Source organism: Lathyrus oleraceus, chromosome 5, assembly GCF_024323335.1.
Source record: "Lathyrus oleraceus cultivar Zhongwan6 chromosome 5, CAAS_Psat_ZW6_1.0, whole genome shotgun sequence".
Taxonomy (NCBI): domain Eukaryota; kingdom Viridiplantae; phylum Streptophyta; class Magnoliopsida; order Fabales; family Fabaceae; genus Lathyrus; species Lathyrus oleraceus.
This window is the reverse complement of record NC_066583.1, coordinates 393,437,376-393,453,805: the sequence shown is the minus strand read 5'-3', so window position 1 is coordinate 393,453,805 and position 16,430 is coordinate 393,437,376. Positions and strand designations below refer to the sequence as shown.

General features: G+C 37.7%; 1 pseudogene; it reads left to right on the top strand.

Moving 5' to 3' along the window:
• The first annotated feature begins 6,542 nt into the window (after positions 1–6,542).
• Positions 6,543–15,979, top strand: LOC127080952 (uncharacterized; annotated as a pseudogene).
• The last annotated feature ends 451 nt before the right edge of the window (positions 15,980–16,430 follow it).

Here is a 16,430-nt window from a genome sequence, read left to right as displayed (position 1 = left end):
TCTTTTGGCTTTCAACTTGTTGACTTTCATCTAGCTTGGCATTCAGAACCACTGCTTCTGTTTTTAATTTGGAGATGGTTTCCAAGTGTTCTGCCTTTTTATTCTCAAGTTGAGTTATTTCCTTCTTCTGGCTTTCAACCTGTTTACACAACTCTACACTTATGTGACATAACTTTCTTTCGGTAGTGGCCAACTCTTCAAAGGTCACTTCATCATCACTTGAGTCTTCATCAGATCCCCATCTTCCAGTCAAGGCAGTTACTAGATTTGCAGATTCTTCTGTTTCACTCTCATCAGACCAAGTGGCAGCAAGACTCGTCTTCTGCTTTTTGAGGTAGGTTCCACATTCAGTCCTAATGTGTCCATACCCATCACATTAATAGCACTGAACTTCTTTTCCTTCTTTGGGCTTCTCATCTGACCTTGCTCTTCTTCCAGCATTGTTGGACTTACTGATGTCAGATGAGATGTTCTTGACATTAGCCTTAGATCTTACATCCATCTTTTTCAATAGTCTATTCAACTGTCTTCCCAACATTGCTACTTCATTGGCCAAATCTTCATCACCATCCTGACTATTTTCCTCTTCTGTGTTTGACATGAAGGCCATGCTTTTGGTTTTCTTTTCAGAACCATCATTCAATCCCATCTCAAATGTTTGGAGGGAACCAATTAGCTCATCAACCCTCATGTTGGAGATGTCTTGAGACTCTTCAATAGCAGTCACCTTCATAGCAAATCTCTTAGGGAGTGACCTGAGTATTTTTCTCACCAATTTTTCATCTGACATCTTCTCTCCCAGGGCTCCTGAGGCATTAGCAATTTCAAGGATACTCATATGAAATTCATAAATATTTTCATCTTCTTTCATCCTTAAATTTTCAAACTTGGAGGTGAGCAGTTGTAGTCTAGACATCTTTACTCTAGAGGTGCCTTCATGAATGGTCTTGAGAATGTCCCAAGCATCTTTAGCCACTTCACAGTTGTTTACCAACCTGAAAATATTCTTGTCTACTCCATTGAGTATTGCATTCAATGCTTTAGAATTTCCAAGGGCTAGATGATCCTCCTCCTTGGACCATTTTTCTTCAGGTTTCTTATCAGTTGTGGCCTCTCCTTCTTTAGTAATTACAGGATGTACCCAGCCTGCTAACATAGCCTTCCAAGCCTTGTTATCAAGAGATTTTAGGAAAGCAACCATTCGAGGTTTCCAATAGTCATAGTTAGATCCATCCAAAATTGGTGGCCTGTAAACAGATCCTCCATCTCTCTCCATTGAACCATAAAGTATTGTCCCTAGATCTCACCCAGAACCAGAGCAGGATGCCTGCTCTGATACCAATTGAAATTCTGGTATCAGATATGAGATGTCGAAAGTAATGTCACGACACTAATATCTGAGTAATGCAAACAAGATAAAGATAGAGAATAGTAATGCAAGAGACACAAGCAATTGTTAACCCAGTTCGGTCCAACTCACCTACATTTGGGGGCTACTAGGCCAGGAAGAAAATTCACTAAAATAGAATCAGTTCAAAGACTCTTCGTACACTTCAACAAGTTACAGTCTTTCTCACCTAATCTTTACCCATGCAATTTCTACCTAAGCACTCTTAGATATGAGAACCCACTCACTTCCCTACAATCACACCTGTGATTTTAAACAACAATCCCTTGTGAAAAGAAAACACTTTTCAATAACACACACTTGATTTTACTTCACAGTTTCAATCAAGTAGACACACTCTTGATCTTGCTTAACAACTTTGCTAAAAAAGAACACACTTGATCTTGCTTAACAACTTTGATCAACTAGACACACACTCTTGCTTAAAAGCTTTGAGTGACAAATTAAAACCATAAATCAGACCAATTCAATCATCTATGGATGACTTGAATGGCTTACAAGTCTCACGACTAAACAAGACACAAACCCTTATATTCTCTCAATATTTCGCTCAGTATTGGTTGTGTGTTGAATCAGGTTTTCCAAGTTCCTTTTTATAAAAGCTTTCAGCTGGGCTTGGACATCTTGAGAACCCTAAATCTATTTTCCAATTAAATCTTCTCATGACAGCTGGTTAGACCTCCTTGGAAAATAAGTAAATCAGGTTGTAATCAATGATTGAACGCGCATGCAAATCAGATCTTCAATCATACATAGATTGCCATTAAATGCGCAATCACAAAACACCAGACATTCATACTGAATGTTCTGTGTACAGGATGTCATGAAATCGGGTCTGACATCCTGGAACAATTCTGCATAATTCCATAATTTCATTTATAATTTCCAGCAGGTACAAACATATCAGATGCCATGACATTGTGTATATCCTGAAACAATCTTGCATAATTATATTTTCCATTTAAACTCCAGCAGGTACACAATATCAGATGCCATGACATGGTGTATGACATACTGAAACAATCCTGCATAATTATGTTTTCCATTTAAACTCCAGCAGGTACACAGGATATCTTATGTTAAGACATCACACACAACATCTTGTGAACACTCTTTGTTTTACCAAAATTGCTGCCAACACTTATAACCAACAAGATGCATCCAAAAATGCATTTCCAAATTCTAAAAACAATTGTGACTTTTCACTATATGGAGAACACCCATAAAAGTGGGAAACTCAAAGATGCATCTCCGAAATCTTCGATGCATGTTTCTTGGGCAAAAAAAAAATTTGAAGGTGAGAAAATTACAAGAAAGGGGTTGAATTGTGTTGACTTTTTCTTTCTTTTTAAAAACTATTGGTCTGATTCTAAACACAAGGTTATAGAATCTGATTCAGTCAGAGGTAGGCAACAAATATAATATGTAAGAAAGAAGAATAACACACAGAGTTATCCTGGTTTCTCTCATAACTTGAGAGTAATCCTGTCTCCTTGTAATTACAAGAGATTTTAACTACAATCACACTTACAATTCGCTCAAGCACAAAAGTAAGAGACTTCAAATTCTCAAACACTAAAGCAAGAGATTTCTTTGCTCAGAAACACAAGCAAGATAGTTTCAATGCTCAAACACACAAGCAAGAGACTTCTATGCTCAAGCACAAAAGCAAGAGACTTCAAATGCTCCAACACTTAGTAAGAGACTTCTAAAATTCTAACTAATAGATAAATGATTGAGAAAATACACTTGATATATAATTAGAGGTGTATAAAGAATACAACGCAAATAGAATCTTTAAAACTTAGGTATTTCTAAGATTTACAAGGATAAGAAATCCTAAGTTCAGATTGTGTTTTTGCTTTAGCGGAGTAACTTCTCTTTTAGTGTCAAATAATATATTTTTATTCCGATCTTTAGCTCCTTAAATAGAGAAGAAAAGAGACGTTGAAGATGTAGCACAATACATCCATTTGAGAAACTTCAAAAGAGACGCTGAGATATTTCACCAAATGGTCAAGTTAGGTGAATGCTAGTTTGAAATCTCTTGCTACAAAAGGAATTAGCAGTTGTATCCTAGTATACTCTATGAAAAAAATAGAGATTAGGTCTTCACGTGACAGACTAGACTCCGAGGTTGATAGGAACCTATAAGAGTTGTAATGCCCCAGACAACTTTCGGAATTACTGACTGACCCCACAAATCACATGCTTTCCAGAAAACTTCCCAGAAGGCCACCCATCCAAATACTACTCAAAGTCAAGCACGCTTAACTATGGAGTTCTTATTTTTTAGGCTACCGAAAAGAAGATGCATCTTGTTTTCGGTAGCCCGTTCCATAAGAACTCCACAGTTAAGCGTGTTTGACTTGGAGCAATCTTGGGATGGGTGTCCTTCTGGGAATTTTTTTGGAAAGCGTGTGAGTGAGGACAAAGCATGCTGAAAGACCTGTGTTGGTTTGTGGGGTCAGTCGGTAATCCTGAAACCAGTATGGAGCGTTACAAATGGTATCAGAGCCAAACCTCTTCCAGTATGATGTGGTTCGGGGACGAACCAAGAAGAAGCTGGAGGGCATGTAACACCAGAAAGTCCAAAGAGTAGTGTCATACCCCAAAATTCACCTCACCCTTCACAAAGTTCATCTAGGTCACTAACCGTAATCATATGCATAATGCTATAGACATTTCATTTCATTTGCATAATCATGGTCTAATACAAGAGGACAAGTATCTTAAATTCTGAGCTTTGTGCATTTAGTGGAAGCTAAGGTTTCTCTGCAACTACAGGTGGCTCAATCACTATCCAACCCTAATTGGAGGTAGCTCTTGATGCTTGTGTATCGTGCTCATCATTGATGATTCAATTGTGACTTCTTGGTGGAGCAAAACCCAACTTTGGGGATTCCTACTTGATGAGGGCTCCATAATCCTAGTTTCATCCGACCCACTTGCATTCCATCGATGTCGGATCCTCTTGTTGGTTAATCTTCATGCTATAACTTGGTGATCATGGCTAATTTGGTTGGTTCCTTGGTGTTGATCCCACCTGTGCATCACACGTTTGTATCTTTTGGTTTGTGCCTATTGCTATGTCACCTAGTTGCCCTCACACTTAGCCATAATCATTGATTTGCTTAGCCTCTTTGTATTGGGTGATTATTCATTTCACCTATTGTTATACCCTGGTTTTGGGTCCATGCTTGGTCATGCTTGTCGTTGATCTTTTCAGTCATTTTTATGTACTTTGGTTTACTTCTAATGGTTCATTCATGGATCCCTACATCGATTCTAATCCCTCACAAACTTTGGTTCAATTCATTTTTAAGTCATATTCAATTCTTATCAAGTTGGTTCCATCTTTTGATTCCATTCATGCTTGATTCATGTTCATTATAAGTCATTCCGAGTATGCATTCTTATTCGAAAAATAACACGAGTCATTCATTCGATCCATGCCAATTTTATTCCATTCAAAAGTAGAAAATTCCATTACAAGTCATGAAAATATCCATTACACGAAAAAATACAAAAAAAAAAGAATGGAACTTTGACCAAATGTTGACTTTGGTCAACAGTTAACTTTTTGGTCAACTTTGACCAAAGTCAAACCCAAATTATCCAAACCCTAATTTCCCTATTCATAATCCTAATTTTATCCCTAATCTTTCCATGATCCATGTTGACCCTTGAGTGATCAATGACATATTGTTGCTCATGGTTTCCGAACTTGATGCCATATTGAACCACTATGATGCATGAACCAAGCCATCACATGGACATCAACTTGCAACAACATGTTAAACCTGCAATTATAGCACAGAAACCAAGTCAACATGCACATACACTAGCATAAACATGACCTGCAACCTTGCTGCAGAAAGATCTCAAGGCTTGTAAATTTGCAGCAACATTGGGCTCACAATCCATCTGCTAAACCGTATGACCCTGCTACAAACCAACATCATGCAGTGGCAGCCAAACCTATGAAACTCTTGCATCAAGCCAAGCCATATCAATGAACCAACCAGAGACTTGAACAGACCCTACAAAATAAGCTGCAGCGTGAACTCAGAAGCCGGTACACACAAAACGCGGATGAAATACATTCCAAACGCTGCAGTACATAGCAGTAAAACAGCAATAAAATGCAGCAGCTGCAGGGCTTAACCCAAAAGCATCTCCAAATGGAAACGCCGGCGACGAGTAACACCAAAGCCGCTAGCCAAACGCTGTGGAAGAAAACCAAAGAACACCCAAGCCAATTACCAACATAACTACAAAACGCAAATGAAAGCGAGTAAGCCAACGACATCAGCCACAAGAAAATGAAGGATGAAAGCGTAGGTGAAATACCAAACACAAATCCATTCCCCGACACGCGAAGCAGTTGAATCAAAAGATAAGAATCGAAATGGAGAAGAAATCACCATTACCGTTGGACAACGCCATTGTGAACAAGAAGAAAGGAGCTAGAATTTCTTGGCAAAAAGCTGGGAAACTCCTTTAAGCCCTCAAGAACAATAACAAGAAATCTGATTCAAGCAATTTAAATTTTGCATCTGAACATTCAAAACCAAATCGCGAGGCTAAAAGTGCTGCATTATCCTCTAGTGAATCCTATCTTGAAACTGCAGCAGATGAGAATGAGCCTGTGCAGAAACGAATGTTATCTGAGGCAGCTTTTACCATATTGAAGGAATCATGAACTGGACTTCACTGCAAGTCTATGCAAGATTTGATAGACTTATCTCAGAAATATTACATGGATATTGCTATCCCAAGACTGGTGGTAGATTTTGGCTCGAGGGAACTTTCTCCAGTTGATGGTCGAATTAACTGGTTTCATGCATACTAGGGGTCTGCGAATGCGATCTCTTGGACATGTTGTCAAGCCTTCTGAAAAACTTTCACCTGTGCAAACACTTTGCATTCATGAGATGATGGTTTGAGCTTTCAAGCACATCCTTAGGGCAGTTATTTCTGCAGTTGTTGACAAGGAGAAACGGCTTCATCAATAGCCGACGCATTGAAGTTGCTGCTTCGTGTTCCTGAAAATAGAAAAAACAGAAGATTATATTCCAAGAGACATCAATACAGATAGCATAACTCAACTATAGCCTAACCATGCCTTAATAAAAATCCGCCTAAGTCTTTGCTTCCACCTTTGGAATCTGCTGAAATGCGTACTATAGCAGAGAGCTTAAGTAGGGATATTATTCGTGGGAATCCAAATGTGAAGTGGGAAATCATCAAAGGGTCAGAGAATGCCAAGCGTTTTCTGAAAGAAGTTGTAGTGATGCCAATTAAATATCCTAAGTACTTTACTGGTTTGTTATCACCATCGAATGACATTCTTCTTTTTGGCCCCCAGGGACAGGAAAGACAATGCTTGCTAAGGCAGTTGCAACAGAGTGCAATACTACATTTTTCAATATTTATGCATCGTCTGTTGTCAGCAAATGGCGAGGTGATTCGGAGAAGTTAGTGTTGAATAAACTTTAATGTTAGAATTAATAGGTTTTATTAATAAGTTAAATGGAGAGATTTGGAAGGTCAAGAGACAGTAGACAAGTTAATAGTATTTACAATTATGTTTCCTAGAATATCAAAAGTTTCTGAATATGTATAAAGACCAAAATTGTACTCAATAAAAATACAGACGTTGCAATTGATTTGTCTTCTCTTATCACAAATTGGCATCAGAGCTAATGGCAAACATGATGAATCAAATGTCGTTGCCACGGCTAACGAAGTTAAATTACGAAAACTGGAGTATCCAAATGAAAGTTCTTCTCGGATCTCTAGACGCGTGGGAGGTGACCAAAGATGGGTTTGAAGAACCAACAGATGTTGAGGGATATACGGCATCTCAAAACAAGGCGTTGAAAGAGACGCGATCGAAGGATAAAACGGCACTGTACATGCTGTTTAGGGCTGTTGATGAATCAGGCTTCGAAAAGATTGCCAGTTCGACTACGTCGAAAGAGGCGTGGGACACGCTAGAGAAAGTGTTCAAAGGAGCAGATCGAGTAAAGCAAGTTCGACTCCAAACTCTTCGTGGCGAATTGGAGAGGATGCAGATGAAGGAGTCAGAAAATGTATCTGACTACATCACGCGTGTACAAAAGGTGGTGAACCAACTCACCAGAAATGGCGAAACAGTAACTGATGCACGAGTTGTCGAAAAGATTTTGAGATCTTTAACAGATAAATTTGAGAATATTGTGTGTGCAATAGAAGAGTCGAATGACCTTTCGACGCTTGCAGTCGAAGAGCTCGCTGGTTCCCTCGAAGCACACGAACAACGAAAGATGAAAAAGAAGGAAGAAGGAGTAGAGGACGCAAATCAAACCAAGGAGCAAATCAAAGACGAAAATGTATTTTTTTCTCAAAACTTTCGAGGAAGAGGACGTGGTCGTGGAGGACGTGACAATGGTCGAAGTGGTAGAGGCAGCAACTTCGAGAGAGGACAGTCGATCCAGCAAAATTGGCGTGGCAGAGGACGTGGTCAAAGAGGTGGTAGGTCGAACCATTCCAACTTTGAATGCTACAAGTGTGGGAAGTATGGTCATTATGCGAAGCATTGTAACTCATTCAAATGCTATAACTGTGATAAAGTGGGACATCTTGCAAAAGATTGTCGAATCGAAAAGAAGGTAGAAGAAACAACCAACCTAACTTTGGAAGCTGAAGCAAATGAAGGTTTTCTCTTGATGACTCAAAATGAGATCAACACAAATGACAACGTTTGGTATCTTGACTTAGGAGCAAGTAACCATATGTGTGGTCACAAACACTTGTTCAAAGAAATGAGAAAGATTGAAGATGACAATGTGTCTTTCGGAGATGCATCAAAAGTGAAGGTCGAAGGCAAAGGAACGATCCGTTACCTACAGAAGGATGGGTTGATTGGATCAATTCAAGATGTTTATTATGTACCAAATCTTAAGACCAACATCTTGAGTTTGGGACAACTTACAGAAAAAGGTTATTCGATACTTATGAAAGAACGGATACTGTATTTGAAGGACAAGCTGGGACATCTGATTGCTCGTGTCGAAATGGAGAGAAATCGAATGTACAAACTGAATCTGATAAACGTTCGAGAAAAATGTTTACAAGTAAATGTCGAAGACAAAGCGTCACTATGGCATCTATGCTTTGGTCATCTACATCATGCTGGTTTAAAAAGGTTGGCGAAAAGGAACATGGTGCATGGACTACCAGATATGGATTATGAAGGAAAGTTCTGTGAAGAATGTGTGCTGAGCAAACAAACAAGAACTTCATTTAAAAAGAAGGCAGAATATAAAGCTAAGCATATCCTTGATTTGATTCACACCGATATATGTGGGCCAATCACGCCAGAATCCTTCAGTAGCAAAAGGTACTTTATTTCCTTTATCGACGATTACTCACGGAAGACATGGGTTTATTTCTTGAAAGAAAAGTCTGAAGCATTCGAGGTGTTCAAAAGGTTCAGAGTAATGGTGGAGAAGGAAACCGACAGACACATTAAAGCAGTTCGATCAGATAGAGGTGGTGAGTATACTTCGACAGCCTTTATGAAGTATTGTGAAGAGCAGGGTATAAGGAGATTTCTAACTGCAGCATACTCACCTCAACAAAATGGGGTGGCTGAAAGGAAGAATCGAACAATCCTTGACATGGTTCGTTCAATGCTTAAAAGCAAGAACATGCCAAAGGAATTTTGGGCAGAAGCTGTAAAATGTGCCATTTATGTTCAGAATCGATGTCCACATTCGAAGTTAGAAGATCAAACACCACAAGAAGCATGGAGCGGACAGAAGCCAACAGTCTCTCATATCAAAGTATTTGGAAGTGTTGCTTATGCACACGTACCAGATCAACGAAGAACGAAACTTGAAGACAAAAGTCAGAAATACATACTCATTGGGTATGATGAGAAAACAAAAGGGTACAAGCTATTTGATCCCATACGAAAGAAGGTGATAGTGAGTAGAGACGTTCGAATAAACGAAGCAAGTAAGTGGGACTGTAACAGTTCGACAGAAGCTATTGTTGAAGTTGAAGAATCATCTGTCGCTGTACCACCAAACATTTTGACAGCACTCGAAGATTCTGACAATGAAGATGAACCTACACAACCCAGAATGCGAAGTTTGCAAGATCTGTATGATTCGACAAGTGAAGTGCACCTTGTATGTCTCTTGGCAGATGCTGAAAACATCATTTTTGAAGAAGCAGTACGAGACAAGAAGTGGAAAAGTGCCATGGACGAAGAGATGAGGGCGATTATCCACAACAACACTTGGGAGCTTGTTGAATTGCCAAAAGGTAGTCAACCCATTGGTGTAAAGTGGATAATCAAGAAAAAGATGAACGCTCAAGGAGAAATAGAACGATACAAAGCGAGACTTGTTGCGAAGGGATACAAACAGAAAGCAGAAGTTGATTATGACGAAGTATTTGCACCTGTTGCAAGAATGGAGACAATTCGATTACTCATATCTCAAGCTGCTCAATTCAAATGGCCAATATTTCAAATGGATGTCAAAACAGCTTTTCTGAATGGTGTACTAGAAGAAGAAGTCTATGTCGAACAACCACCCGGGTACATGAAAGCTGGAGAAGAGAAGAAGGTACTGAAATTGAAGAAAGCGCTATATGGGCTGAAGCAAGCACCGCGGGCATGGAACACACGTATCGACACATATTTCAAGGAGAACGGGTTCGAGCAATGCCCGTACGAACATGCCCTCTATGTGAAGAAAAATGGAAGGAATGTATTACTTGTTGCTCTCTATGTTGATGATCTTATTTTTCTGGGCAGTAATGATCAGATGATAGAAGAATTCAAAAGCACAATGACACGTGAATTCGAGATGACAGATTTAGGCCTGATGAGATTCTTTCTTGGTCTGGAAGTTCGACAAGAAGAAACAGGAATCTTCATCTCACAAGAAAAATATGCAAAAGAAATCTTGAAAAAATATAAGATGGAAAGCTGTAATCCGGCTTCGACGCCAATGGAACCAGGAAAAAAATTGTCGAAATTTGATGGAGGAGAACGTGTCGAAGCAGGCAAATATCGAAGTTTGGTAGGAAGTCTTCGCTATCTCACATGTACAAGACCAGATATCTCATTAAGTGTAGGCATTGTAAGTCGATTCATGGAGGAACCAGTTTACACACATTGGAAGGCATTGAAGCGAATTCTGAGGTAATCCAAGGAACAGTGTCACTTGGGATGTTTTACTCGAATTCAGAGAAATACAAGTTGGTTGGTTACTCTGACAGTGATTGGTGCAGAGACATAGATGATCGAAAAAGCACTTCTGGATATGTGTTTTTCATGGGAAATACTGCATTTACTTGGCTTTCTAAAAAGCAACCAATAGTAACACTTTCGACATGTGAAGCAGAATATGTAGCAGCATCCTGGTGCGTTTGTCATGCAATATGGCTCAGAAGATTGATGAGTAAAATGGAGCTAGAACAGAAAGATGCAACAATAATACAAGTTGACAACAGGTCAGCAATTGAGTTAGCAAAGAATCCAGTAAACCATGAAAGGAGCAAACACATTGACGTTTGTTTCCACTTCATTCGAGAACACGTGAAGGAAGGAAATGTCGAATTGAAGCATGTAGCAAGTAAGGACCAAGCAGCAGACATTTTCACAAAACCATTATCAAAAGAAATCTTCGACAGAGGCAAGAAATTGATAGGGATGATGAATAGAAGAAACATTTAAGTTTACAGAGGAGTTTTGTTGAATAAACTTTAATGTTAGAATTAATAGGTTTTATTAATAAGTTAAATGGAGAGATTTGGAAGGTCAAGACAGTAGACAAGTTAATAGTATTTACAATTATGTTTCCTAGAATATCAAAAGTTTCTGAATATGTATAAAGACCAAAATTGTACTCAATAAAAATATAGACGTTGCAATTGATTTGTCTTCTCTTATCACAGTTAGTTAAGGTGTTATTTGAGCTTGCAAGGTACCGTGCGCCCGCAACAATATTTCGTGACGAAATTGATGCAATCATTAGTCAGCATGGTGAGGCACGCAGTGAACACGAAGCAAGTAGACGGTTAAAAACTGAACTACTCATTCAGATGGATGGTTTAACACGAACATATGAACTCGTCTTTGTTTTGGCGGCAACTGATCTTTCCTAGGAATTTGATGCAACCATGATTAGATGTCTTGAGAAGCGAACCCTTGTACCGTTTCCAGAACCAAAAGCTGAAGATAGCAGAACGTCTGAAGCAGATACATCCATTGACAGACTATTTAAATATAGAAAGTCACGTGGCTAGATCTTCCACCCAAAGACACTCTTTTAAGAGATCAATAAGCCAAACAACATCAGCAAATCTTCGACACTCTCGGTCACATAGAGGCTTATCTAGAGAAATAAAGGAAGCATATATTAAACAAGGTCCATTTGATAATAAGGAAAAACCCAAAAGGGTACCTCTAATGCGTTTGGCTAAGTTGAACAAGCCTGAGGTTCCTGTCATACTGCTTGGGAGCCTTGCTGCAATAATACACGGTGTCGTGTTCCCTGTATTTGGCCTCTTGTTTTCATCAGCCGTTGATACGTTTTTTAAACCTCCAGAACGGCAGAGGAAAGAGTCCAGGCTATGGTCACTTCTATATGTAGGTCTGGGTTTGGTAACTCTAGTGGTTTTACCACTTCAGAATTACTTCTTTGCGATTGCTGTTGGAAAACTTATTGAAAGAGTTCGTTCATCGACACTTGAAAAGATTGTGCACCAAGAAATTAGATGGTTTGACGATCCTGCAAATTCAAGAGGTGCAGTAGGTGTAAGGTTATCTACTGATGCTTCAACTGTGAAAAGTCTTGTTGGCGAAACGTTGGCCCTCGTTGTTCAAAATATATGAACAATCACAGTTGATTTTCTTATATCATTCACTGCTAATTGGATTCTTGCTTTTATAGTTTTGGCTGTCTTTCCCATGGTTCTTATGCAAGGAGTCGTTCAGATCAAGTTTATTAGAGGTTTTAGTGCTGGTGCCAAGGTGATGTATGAAGAGGCAAGTCAAGTGGAAATTGATGTTGTTAGTAGCATAAGAACTGTTGCGTCATTTTGCGCAGAATCAAAAGTGATGGACATGTACCGAAAAAAGTGTTTAAGGCCAGAGATTCCACAGTTTCAATATTTGAAATTCTTGACAACAAACCTGATATTGATTCCAGCAGCAAGGAGGGTGTAATACAAGGAAGTAGCCTTGGCTCATCCTGGGACAATCTCCAAGCAGGGGTAACACCCCGAATTTAATTAATTAATTAATTTGAATTATTTAAATTTTAATATGATTAATGAGTGTTTTGAATTAATTATGTATGATTGTGGGGATAGGTATCTTTGAAATAGAAGTATAGAGGGAGTAAGAGATTGGTATACTTGATGATAATTAATTAGAATTTTAACTAGTGATTAAAATAAATAGTGTTTTATTCGAATTAATTAAATAAATAAATAAAATAACTATAATATGAGTATCTTAATTAAATAATGAAATTTAATTATTTTACTTATTTAATGTGGATAATGAGAATTTTTAGTAATTAGCCTATAACTATTTTATTTAATTGGTTGAAATAAAATAGAATAGTAGAAATAGTATGGAGAAAAAGAAGAATATTATTAGTATTATTTTATTAAAAGAAAATTAGAGTCAAGAGGGGTATGATGATAAATAAGATGATAAGTGAGGGCAATGGTGGAAGTTCCTAATTGAGGGAGAATTAGGTTAATGATAAAAAGGTTAGTAAGAGAGTTTGGAGGGTTTTACGTAAAATAGAATTTTGTGGTGAATAGAGGCAAGAGTTAGGTTTAAAGGAAAACTCCATTGTTAAAGCTTTAAGTATGCATCTTGTTGGAAAATCTAAGGTAATGGTGAGAACTTGTTCCAATAGTAAATGATATAATAGAAGGATACAATGGAGGAACTCTTAACCTCCTTAAGGTTGAATGTTTTGATTCATAATTTTGAATTTGGATGCTATGGTGATTATTATATGATGATAATATGATGAATTTCATGTGTCTTACATGTGTGTAGTTTTCTGTTTTGATGATTAAACTTATATTCACCATTGTTGCAATTTCAAAGGTTTTAGACATAATCTTAAAGTTGTGATTAAATTATTTAATTGTGTTAAAACTGTAAATTAACTTTATATAATTACAGTATTACATGGGTTGTAATTTTCTAAGCGTTTTTCTTTTTATGAAATCGAAATCGGAGGTCCGAAAGGCCTCCAACGATGAAAAACGCAGAAAATTATGTATTCTATCCGTCGCAATCGTGAGCATTTTTTTTGTTTTTTGGTCGAAATCATTTTGGTCATAATTTTTGATCCGTAAGTCCAAATCGAGTGTCGTTTGAAGTGTTAGATATCTGAAACAGAGGGTTATAACTTTGTTTCATGAATAAAATAATTTTGGAGTTTATTTCATGGACATTTTTGGGGTTGAAGAAGATGAAAATTATGTTGGAAAATTTAGAAAACAACAACTTTTTAGTAACGCCTTAGTGCAAGGTTTTGATCATAACTTTCAACTCGTGAATCGTTTTGGGTTGGGGTTTAAAGCATTATAAAGGTGACTCTAAGATATATAATATGATAGTGATAAGTGAATTCATTGAGTATTATTCCTCTGCCTACTGTGTTGTTGAAATTTTTGTTCTTACGTTCGGTTAATGAATTGTTGACACATCCCGACGATTTTAGTCATAACTTTCATTTTGTAAGTCCGATTTTAATGATGTTTGAAGTGTTAGAAAGATAACGCTCATACCTAAAACATGGTTGTGATCGTTGTTATGTTTTAATAATATTCACATTCCTACTGTATTAATAAATATATCGGTTTATACGTTGGTTGATGAATCATTGCATTATTGTAATATCATTGTGTGCTAATTATGTTGTTATGTTGATGATGTTAATATGGTGATAAGTTGTTGTTGTTTGTTGATATTATTCATGTAGTAACATGAATTGGTTGTTGCATGATGAATGGTGTGATGCATAAATGATGAGATATATGTGGGGATCCTTTAGGTGAACCTTATTGTGTTAATGCATGTTATTTGAGAGTCATGCATCTTGGTGTACGGGCTTCAGTCCAATTTTGGTGAGCCTCGATTCTATGGTGATGGATCGGGTGCGAGTAGCTAATTCTTATTATGAGAGATTAGTGAAGCGTTACATATGTTGATGGTAACAATTTTTGGTGAGCCTCGATCCCATGGTGATGGATCGGGTGCGAGTAGCTAATTTCTATTATGGGGGGATTAATGAAGTGTTACCTATGGTGATGATAGCAATTTTGGTGTGCTTTGGTTCCAAGAGGGAATCGATCCTATGATGGGGATCATGGAGTGAGATGAACTTGAGTGTTCATTTTGGTACCATGTGCATGTTGAGTCGGTGTTGAGTACATTGCATAAGTGTTGCATTTTTATTGGTTGTTATTGATGTGTTGTTGGATGAGATGTTGTTGCATATGATGTTAATGATAAATGAGATGTGGTTTTGTATGATGTTGATGATAATTGAGAAGTTGTCATATATGATGTTGATTATGTTTTGGATGTTAAAATGTGATATATTGTTGTGCATGATTGTGTAGATGTTGTATTCTATTCTTCATTCTATATCACTATTATTGAAATGAATTATCACCCCTTCTGTTTGAATGTTGCCTTTACATGGGCATCATGCAGATACTCAAGAGTAGTATTGCTGAAGTAAGTGGAAGGTAGCTCTTGGATTACTTCTTTATTTTATCGCTTTTACTAGTGGTACCTTGCTTTGATCATGTAACATCGGGTTGGGTTAAACGCTTACTTTATTCCTTATGTTTGATCATGTTGAAGTCATAAGACTAATTTTGTTGTTAAGAATTCTTAAGATGTCGAGTTGATTGATTAGAACTCTCTTATTTTGTTATTGCAATTGAAGTTGAGACTAGATGTTATTACTTGCTTTATCTTCCATAATTGTGATGATAATTCCGTTGCGATGATACTTTAAAATGGAAGTGAGCATGCAGTGACAAGTTATGAATGTCTTATTTTGTGAATATATAATACCAATTAGATGAGAAGGATATCGTGTAAACATTTCAGATATGATTCAGATAAGTAGGATGTCATGTAAACATCCTTATTACAAATGTGTGTATTGAAATTTACTGTTGAAACCCGTGTTACGGAGCAGGTCATGTGTGTTATGAATGTGTGACACCCTACGTGGTTTTATTTTATATTTAACTTATGCGATAAATTATGTGTGGGGTTTAGGGTGTTACATTAGTGGTATCAGAGCAGGTCAATCCGTTTGGCCAGGTTGTTTAATTATGTTTCTTCCATAGTATGTGACATGTGTGTGAGAACATTGTCGATGCTTGTTTCGTTTTCCATTTGCAGGTTTGGATGAAACAAGTGGGGGAAAAGTGTCTAATTCTCTTAGATGTTCCAACGGTATAGAGCTTGGATATCATGTTGCTGCATACAAGAGTGCAGTGTTGGCTAGTTAACTTGTTTTGAGAATGTTATGCTTTTCTTAAACCTCAAGAGAGGTCAGATTCGAGGATGGTGTCGGTTAGCAAAATGGTGTGTTCCTTGAGGGAATACGGTCAGGTGTTCTTGTTGGTCGCTTCCTTGTGTGGGGGAAGGCGATGTTTTGGCCAGAGATAAGCCAGTGGTGTGTTAAGTATTGTGACGTGTTCCCTGAGGATGTGTATGGTTTGTATTTTGTTGGAATAAGTTGATGTTATTCTTGGAATAAATTGGTTGGAGTTAAAGCAAATGTTTACCAATTGTTTTGATAAGTTGGTGCAGTGTGTCGCTGATTGCAAGAGCTCAGGCGATGTTAAAGTTGTGTTGTTTCTAACATTGAAGATGCCATGGATTCGAGATTCCTGTCTGCCGGTCAAGTTAGGAAGTCTTTAGGGAAAACGACCAGGTATGGTTAGTGTTTGTTCTCGG